Consider the following 8,863-nt stretch of genomic DNA (forward strand, 5'->3'; position numbering starts at 1 on the left):
GCTTTCCAGCTGAGAGCCATAGAGCCATAAGAAAGCTCCAATCCTATATTCCTTTTTACAGTTATTACTATGTTTAGGTGTTTAGTTGCAGCTGCAAAAAAATGATTCTTCATAATTCATTTTCCCTCCTGGGCTCTCTGCGCATGTCAATTAAAGAAGATGACATGGATTCCAGTACACTGGTTCAAAGATCACATTTGTAGTATATCATCCTCTCTGTCAGTTTGATATCTTGCATTTTGTTTCACCTCCTAGAGTAATGGGAATCATCTGGGAAGGCAACAGAATCAAGAAAGAATGACAGATGACTTGTTTTTCTGTTTCTTCCTAACCGAGAAGCCTGACAATAAAGGACCACTTTCTACAGCCTGATTTTCCTCTGACTTGTTCAGGAAATAGACCCTCATATATATGTTTTTTTCCTGTAGTGAGTACATCAGGTCCAAAAGCTATTCTAGAGCTCTGAGTTCTCATGCATTGTCTTGCCTCTTCATGTTCTGTGAATTTTCTGCATGTTTTTCCATCTTTGTGACATCTCATGAGCCCATTAGATTTCAGACTTTTTACAGATTTTTTTTTTTAACTAGGATGAGATAGTGTCAAGTTGTGCTTAAGCTATTTTCTGCAGTTTTCGAATTTTGGAAAGGATTGCATAAAGGTTTTTCAATTGTGGATGGAAAAAAGATTCATAAACACAGAGAAGTGAGGGTTCTACTTTTGTGATTGTGGAGATAGACTTCACACTGCTGGACAAGTTATTGACCTCAGTCTTCAACACATCTTTCTCCTTTGCCAGCTTCTGTTTTATGCTTTGCCAGTTTTTATTCACCAAATTCATCTGTCTACACTAGAAAAAGAACAATAACTTCATAAGAGCATAGAAGTTCTGATGTGGACATCCTTTATGAATAGTGTTGCGTTTTTAAAGATGATTGGAGTAGCATTAATGATTTGAAAACAGGAAACCTCTCCACAAATGGGATCTGTGTGGTGCACCGTGAGAAAACCCACCCTGGGCCCACCTGGAGCTGGGGTTCCCAGCATCTGAAGGTATTTACACAGAATCTGGTTATTCTGTACCACCTCACATCATTGCCAGGGGCGGGGCAAGGCAGTCTCATCTGAGGAGAAGGGGTCCCTTCCAGTGAAGGTGGCTAAGGGAGCCATCGGTATTGTCAGGGGTTGTTTTCTGCGTGAATCAAATCTTTTCTTGCACTCTCTGTCATTAGTATCGTTGCTGTTACTGTTGGTTTTTTTATCTCATTGCTATTTCCAGTAAATTGTCCTTATCTCAAGCTCTGATCTTTGCCTTTTGTGCATCCAATTTCCCTCTCCTGTGTGCTGCAGGGGAGGGAGAGGGAGGAAGGGCACCTGGTTTTAGAGGGAACACTAAACTGAGGAATACCATTCACAACACTGTCTTATTCAACTGGCTGTTTTTTTAATCCAGACTTTGTTGGACCTTTCTTATTGAGATCCACAAAAAGACCTGCATTGTCCATCTCCTCCTCCCCGCCCGCTCCCATCAGCCTGCAAATCTGCAGCTTGTTCACACCTTCTCACTTCAAGCCATGATTTCATCTTGAGTTACTGTGAAAATCCTTCTTTGCGGGCTAATTGGAAAAAGCATGTCTTTCTCAAAGACAAAAATAACTAACTAAATAGGTGTGTGCTAGGACAATTGGACTATTTACTTTACTGCCTTCCCCACTTCTCCTGCCAGCAAGGTAGTATATTAGGAAGTGGGAGCAGGATGAAATTATTTAGATTTGCCAATCTGAGTGCAGTTAAAAAATGGGGCTCTTACCTTTCTCAGCTGCTTGATGGTCTGTTGAAGATAAACTCAGATAAAATGAATGATGTGATCATCATTTGTCACGGCATTCTTTGGAATACAGGGCTTTGGAATTCTTGGCTTTCATCGAGTTCTTATTAGTTCTTTCTCACTCTTTCCTGCTGACATAAGTTTCCAGAGGGATTTGCCTCCTATACAGATTCAGCAATGTCATTAGCTCTTCTGTAAAAGTGAGTCATGCCAGAGCTTAATTCTTTTTTATCTGGTGTGAGAAGCAGCCTACGCCTCCCACAACAAATCCATAGGTGAGCACCTCCCTGGAAATTATGACAGGGACCAGGTCTGGTCCTTTCAGATATTCCACATGTGAAGGGGTTTTAATGTTTAACACCAAATTTACTAATTTGAAGATGTTTGATGTTGCATATGATTTTGACTCAGCAACATGACACAGCAGTGTGATGGAGTCACAAAGCAAACACAGGAGTGATTGCAAATCCAGTGGGATCACAAATCACTTGTGATTCCTGTCACTCAGCTCCACACACTCACCATCACTGAGGGGCTCTGAAGGAATGTCCTTCCCGTGCTGCTGACTGAGTTCTCTTCCTCTATAAGGGCCATTAGGGCATGACACAAATCTGTTAAAAGCCTGTATGGGCAACCATCTCTGCACAAAAAGAGGCTTAAGCTGAAATTGGTGCATAAAAAAACCACCTTGTCTGTGAAGGGTAGTAAATACCAAACCTGTCAGTAAAAAAAAAAATTATGGAAAACACTTTTCCAGTCGAAGGAAAGAGTGTTTGCTCTAAAGAGCTGAAAAAAAAAAAAAAAGAAAAAAAAAAAAGAAAAAAAAAAAAAAAAAAAAAAAAAAAAAAAAAAAAAAAAGAGCACCGTAAAACTGCCAAGCAAATAATGTGGTCACAAACAAATCTGGGTGAGAATTTGGTTTCTAAAGACTGTTTTGTAGTCTTTGGGCCACCAAGACGGTCAGGGGGTTGGAGCACATGATGTGCAAGGAGAAGCTAAAAGAAATGTGTTTATTCAATCTGAGGAAGAAGAGGTTAAAGGGAGATCTTACTATTTACAGCTATCTGATACGGTGAGAAAGAGTGGACACAAGCTAGAATGTGGGAAATTAGATATAAGGTAATTTTTTGTACCATGACAGCGATCCAAGTTGGGAACAGGTTGTCCAGAGAGGTTTCATGTTTGGAGGTGTGCAGGACGTGGCTGGACAAATCCTGAGCAACCTGAAGTAATTTGGCTTGCTTTGAATAGGCTGTTGGAGTAGGTGACTTTGGAACAGCTTTGTAATCTCAGCTATTCTGAATGATTTCCTGATTCCAGCTAGAGAGCAGGCTAAGCAGCACAGCAAGGCTCTTCTACTTAGGGATGAAGCAGCACACATCTGGTTCAGGCATTGCTGCCTGACTTTGCAGATTGTGGCACAGGCATGCAGCGGCTCACAAAGTTAGCTTGTGTCTCATCAGACAGCATTAACACTGAGGCTGTGGGCCAGGCACTGATGAAGAAATGCAGGGTCTATGATAAACTTCAGCAACTTTGCTGAAAGCTCTGCTGGTGTGTCCCACTGCCCATAGCAGCCCACAAGTGGGATTTGCTCAGCTGTGAGCAGGCCCAGCTGTGCTGTGGTCATACATTGGCACCTGAACCCAGTGGGCATCTGAGACTGTGGCTCAAGCCCCATGGGATGGATGAAGGACCTTTTCCCCTCCCAGGTGTGTGCTCTGTCCAGAGTCACAAGCAGTGGCTGTGACTGGCACTGCCTGTGCAAACAGAGGGCTGTCCTGGCTGCAGAGCAGCAGCACCTGGGCTCCAGGCTCTCCGTGGCCTCCTGGCAAGGGGGACCTGCCTGCCCTGCTGCGGCCTGTTGGTTTCTTGTGACAGACATGTCAGCACACAAAGGCCAGCCCAGAGCATTGTCCTGGCAGTGGCTCGATGGTGGCTGAGGCTGGAGAGTATGGGAAGTATGAAACAGGCAGATGTGCTGAGGCTTTCCCTAAACACTGCCCAATTCCTCAAGTGCTCCTGGCTCAGGCATGTGCCAATCTTGATGTCTTTGTTGTATGTGGGATCAGGAATCTGCACCTGGTTCTGCTCCCATGCATTTGTGCGGCAGATCTTTGAATTAATGAAAACCTTTAGTAGCCGCCTGGTTGGAGGTGATGATCTGAGTAGATAATAATGGCTGGTTCGAAGTATCCTATCCCTCTGTGTCTGGCCACCAGCTGACTTCACCTGATGCCCCTGCTTCTGGTACAGGGAAGTTCAGCAATCCATCCACCCTCTTTCATTGTCCTATCTTGATTTTACAGACCTTATCTTACATCTGCTGGCTGCCTCCTCTTCGGCTTGAAGGGGCCAAGGCTGATGGAGCATTTTCAAGAGCTGACATTTCAGATGCCTGTGTCGGATGACACTGAATGCTGTTTTCAGTGGGAGGGATGGTGCAGGGTGCTAGAAAATATCCCTCATTCCCATGCATGTTAGTGTTGAAGAGTTGAAAAAGTTGTCTGTCTGCAGTGTACATAAAGCCTATGAGGTTCCCAAAACGAACTCGCCTATGCTGGGGAAACCCACTGGAGCTTGATTTGGTATGAAAATCTCTTGGCTTAGCAATTCCGATACAAACACATCTCTGATGACCCCAGCTGATGGGACTATTTTTAAAACTATTGATATCAGTGCTCTCAGGGGTCAGGTTTCAGAAGAAAGAATCTAATTTTTCGCTGACATCGTAAAATTTGAGGGGGAGGTTAGAGGTCTCTGAAGCATTTGACTCCACCAGCTGCAAAGGGAATATGATCTGGGCCAAATATAAAAACTCAGGGATTTATACATTTGTTTCAGACATTAGAATTTTATTTAAAGTGATAGTTCTTCTCACAACCATACCCACATATGCCTGTCCCACACCATTTGTGGTACTCTAATGTTTCTGATCTGTATTTGCCTTGCTGTTGCTCTGCAGAGTCTGAAGCCCTCCAGGGAGTGAATCTCTGTGTGTAGGTGGATTAGTTTTTCCTCAGAAAACTATGGACACCGTTGGCTGCGGCCATTTTCACTACATTTTTCTCTGTTTCATTGTCCCAATTCTCACTTAAGTATTTGAAACAGCATTCATAGCTCTCTCTGATAAGAAAAGAGGTTCCTGTGTGTTACAGAGTAAATTTTTTCCTCTTATTAGGTGACAAAATTGGTCCAGAGAGAGCAATTTCTCCACTTCTACTTTTGTATTGGGAGTTGAAATTATTTCTTCCTGTGGTGGTAGAAGTGTGGCTGTGGAACTGCAGAAAAGGGGCCTTGTATCCTAACAAGGATACAAGGACTAACTCCTACCTGTGTAATACAAGAGGAGGGAGGTATCCTTTGTGGCATCAGATTTCCACAGGGAGCCAGGATCATCGTGTGTTTGGCTCATGAGAAGTGTTTGCAGCATCATCTCTGTTCTCCGAGTGCTCAGTATCAGGAGTCTCCAGAGGCACTAACTCAGAAAAAAACCCAAAAACGGAGGAAAGACTGCATATCTGAATGTCATGGAAGATTTCACTTAGCAACCTATTTCATGCTCAAATGAGTTCTATCCTCCTTCTGTTCAGCCAGGAACGATACGTCAGTGCCAGAGAAAACAGCATGTGCTCCCTGGTCACAGGAGTATTGCAGAAAAGTGAGTTGTGTTATTGGGAACTTGACAACGTACCACAGAGACTGGACAATGTTGGGCCGTGATTGGCAGTGACTCGAATTTAGCTACAGGGAAGGTGCTGGGCTTCATGCAGTTTGCTCTTGCAAAAGCAGCAGTTCCCTCACGTCCTCACCTGAGATGTCCATGCAGCAATCCTGCCAGTGGCAAAGGGCAGTTAACATGCCCAGGAAACAATCCACTTAAGCAGCGGCTACTTGGGTTGTTTGGGAACAGGTTGTGGCATGGCATCCATTAATCTGCATAACAAGGAAGATCGGCTTCCACATTATGCAAAGCATTCAGGGTGCTTCCAGCACAGGCAGTGCGTTAGCAGCGAGGTATGCACAGAGCAAGGAGTTCAGAGCAAGGACAGGGCACAGGCTGGGCGCTGATACTAGCACAGCTTTGTCTTCTCAGAAAGGTAAAGGGACATTGATGATTTGGCCATAAGACAGAGAATAAAATGCTGGAAACGTGTTCCTTGAATTGCAATGGTCAAATTGCAGATGATGAGGGAACCATTTTTAGGCTATATAACTGTGAGGGAAAGAGTGTGTATGTGTGAGAGTTTGCCTCTGTGGAAATGAACAGGGGTTCTCACACACACCTGCATTTTCTATTGCCTTGAACCAAATGCTTTGCCATCTCTTCTGCTAGGAAATGTCCCAAATAAACAAGCTTGGTTTGCCTGTGGCAAAAGGCTTTTACTGATATTTCTCTCAGAGCATATTGGGCTGGACACTTTCACAACAACCCCACCATTCTGGTGTTTTTCTCTCCCTTTTATTTTGATCTATTTGTTTCCCATCCAGCTTCCTCCCTGTCAGCACTGAGCAAGTAACACGTGTGGCTAATACAGAAAAGAAATAGGGAGGTCGGTGCCTTCCCAGCCAGGTCAGCCAGAGGAACTTGCTAAATATGTTTGTCATTCCCTTGTTGTCTCAGACACTGCCAGAATATTTGGAGCAGCAAAGGCCTCTGCAGCTGTGCTAGCTGAAGGGCATCAGCTGGCAGCTTGGCTGTCTGCTGGGAAGCACTCCTTTCCCTATCTCCCAGTGCTCAGTGCCTGCCTGTTTTCCACCTTAACAGCAGCTTCCACGCAGGATTTGCTCCCGAGGTTTTCTTGTCAGACAACAAGGCTGAGCCTGGCACTGTGACAGAGACAAACTGCCACAGATCCAAGTCCAGGGCCAAACAAGTAGTGAGGCTGAGCAAGAATTCCCAGAAGGCACAGGCACATGGAGAACACACATGCAACACGTACGTACATAAATACACAGCTGGCCACATGTCAGACCAGGTGAACACGCTGAGCACTCACACAAATACCAGGGGCACGAGAGACCTCACCACGTTCCCCTTGGGCAGTTCAGGATTAAGTCCCTGTCGAGTCAGTGTAAATGCTCATAAGTACAAGGGGAACCTGTTGGTACCTGGGCATAGACACTCCATGTGCCCAAGGCCTGTCCCTGGATCCCAGTCTCCTCAGGCCACAGGGTGTGTTCCTCATTACTTGTACAAAGGCAGCTCTGAGAGGTGTTGGATATCTCAAGGAATTAGAGGATTTTCCCACTTCTTCAGGTAACCTGTGTTTGATCACCTACTGCCATTTTACAAAGCAAGGTTTATGGATATAATTTTTTTTTTCTTTTACTTATCTGTTAACAATTTTTTTTTTTTTTTTTTTTTTTTTTTTTTTTTTTTTTTTTTTTTGGTGCAGAATACTGTCTTCCCAAGCTCCTGAGTTGCGTCCTGTTGAAACCTGCAGAAACCTGCAGCCCATGATTTTTTCCAGAAGTGTTTGTATGTCTGGGCTCCAGCAGCTCCAGTTCTCTGATGACAGTAATTCCTTTGCAGTTGTCACCAGATTTGCCATTGTTCTGGGCTTGCCTTTCTAGAGCAGAGGACAAGTGTGCTGCTGCTTAACTGTACTGCATGACGGGTCAGCTGCTGTCACTCATATGGATAAAATTCTTCCACATTGTTCAGCAAGGGCTAAATGGCTGGAAAATGAAAAGGAGGAAATGAACTGGGGTTGTATATTCCTTCCTTTGTGTTGGACTTGACCTCAGTGTTTGGATTCCTGATGGAGGACCCCTTCCTGCCATTTGGAGACAGGGTTTGTTCTTGATGTGGATTGACATCTGACTTGTGCCTGATCCCAATAATACAACATTGCTCATTTCCTCAATTTAGAAAAGTAATTGGTCCACTTTGACCCTGCTCCATTCCCACATCCGTGAGTCAGAAATCAGAGCCCTGCCTATTTGGGTATCCCAATGGATTTTCTTCCCCAAATCTTTTGTGATAATGTTGTCTGCTTGCAGAAATTGCATAGCAAATTCGTCCTGTGGGTGCACTGTGCCCAGTCTTGGGGTCAGAAAGTCAGAAAGGCACTGCATGCCTATGCTGCTGTTCAGCCCAGAGACTGTACTGCTCCCTTTAATTTCTATTACATTTAATTTCATAGAGAGTACAATTCACTATTCTTGTTTTATTCATATAGGATTCTTTTTTGAAATTCTTTCTTAAGGTGATGTTAATTTTCTTACTCTACTCCACGGTTTGGGACTCTGTCTTGTTTTTCTTCAATTTCTTTCTCTCTGGCCTACTTATAACTACATCCTTTCTGAGGTTGTTTTGCTGGGAGCCCATTCCTGCCAATCATTCCCATGGGCTAATCAGGATACCTGATAATGTTAGTAACGTTGATTTGAAGATATTTTAAGCTGGTCCACACCCAACATATTGATTATTTCCAATAATGTCTGCGAGGGGTTTGGTAACAATATTGGTTAAGCAAATTCTTATCTCAAACTTCTTCCCTCCTGTGGAGAGAAAGACAGGTATTTCTGATACTGTACCTGAACTGAGTAAAGGAAGAGACAAAGTTAAAAGTAACTATGCCAAAAAGGGGGCATCTAATAATCTCTCATGTCTCTTCCACTTCAAACTTCCTTTACAAATGAACTGCCTACATTGAATCCTACTGTCCTAGGAAAGATCTTAGGCCTGGGATGAAAGTAACAGTGTTGTGGACAAATCTTTGTCATATAAGTAGAGAAATGAGCTACCACCAATGGAAAATTCTGTTTTCCTTCCTTCCTTTAAGATATCTTTTGAGATATAATTGAGCACAGCTCTGCAGTGGAGTGGTTCTGGCCTCAACCAGAGAGCTGGCAAAAAGTTTCTGTTGCTGCCACTGAATTTCTCTGCTCCAGCCTGAGCACTGAAGTACCCAGCATTGATGGTGACACCTTTATGCACACACTTTGGTTTCACTCCACAAAAGCTGTGTTGGTACTTGCAGCATGTTTTCTTCCCTATTTAGCAGTGTTTATTGACACATAAATTACAAG

Source organism: Chamaea fasciata, unplaced genomic scaffold, assembly GCF_029207755.1.
Source record: "Chamaea fasciata isolate MVZ Bird 193981 ecotype frontalis unplaced genomic scaffold, bChaFas1.0.hap1 SCAF_19, whole genome shotgun sequence".
NCBI lineage: Eukaryota > Metazoa > Chordata > Aves > Passeriformes > Sylviidae > Chamaea > Chamaea fasciata.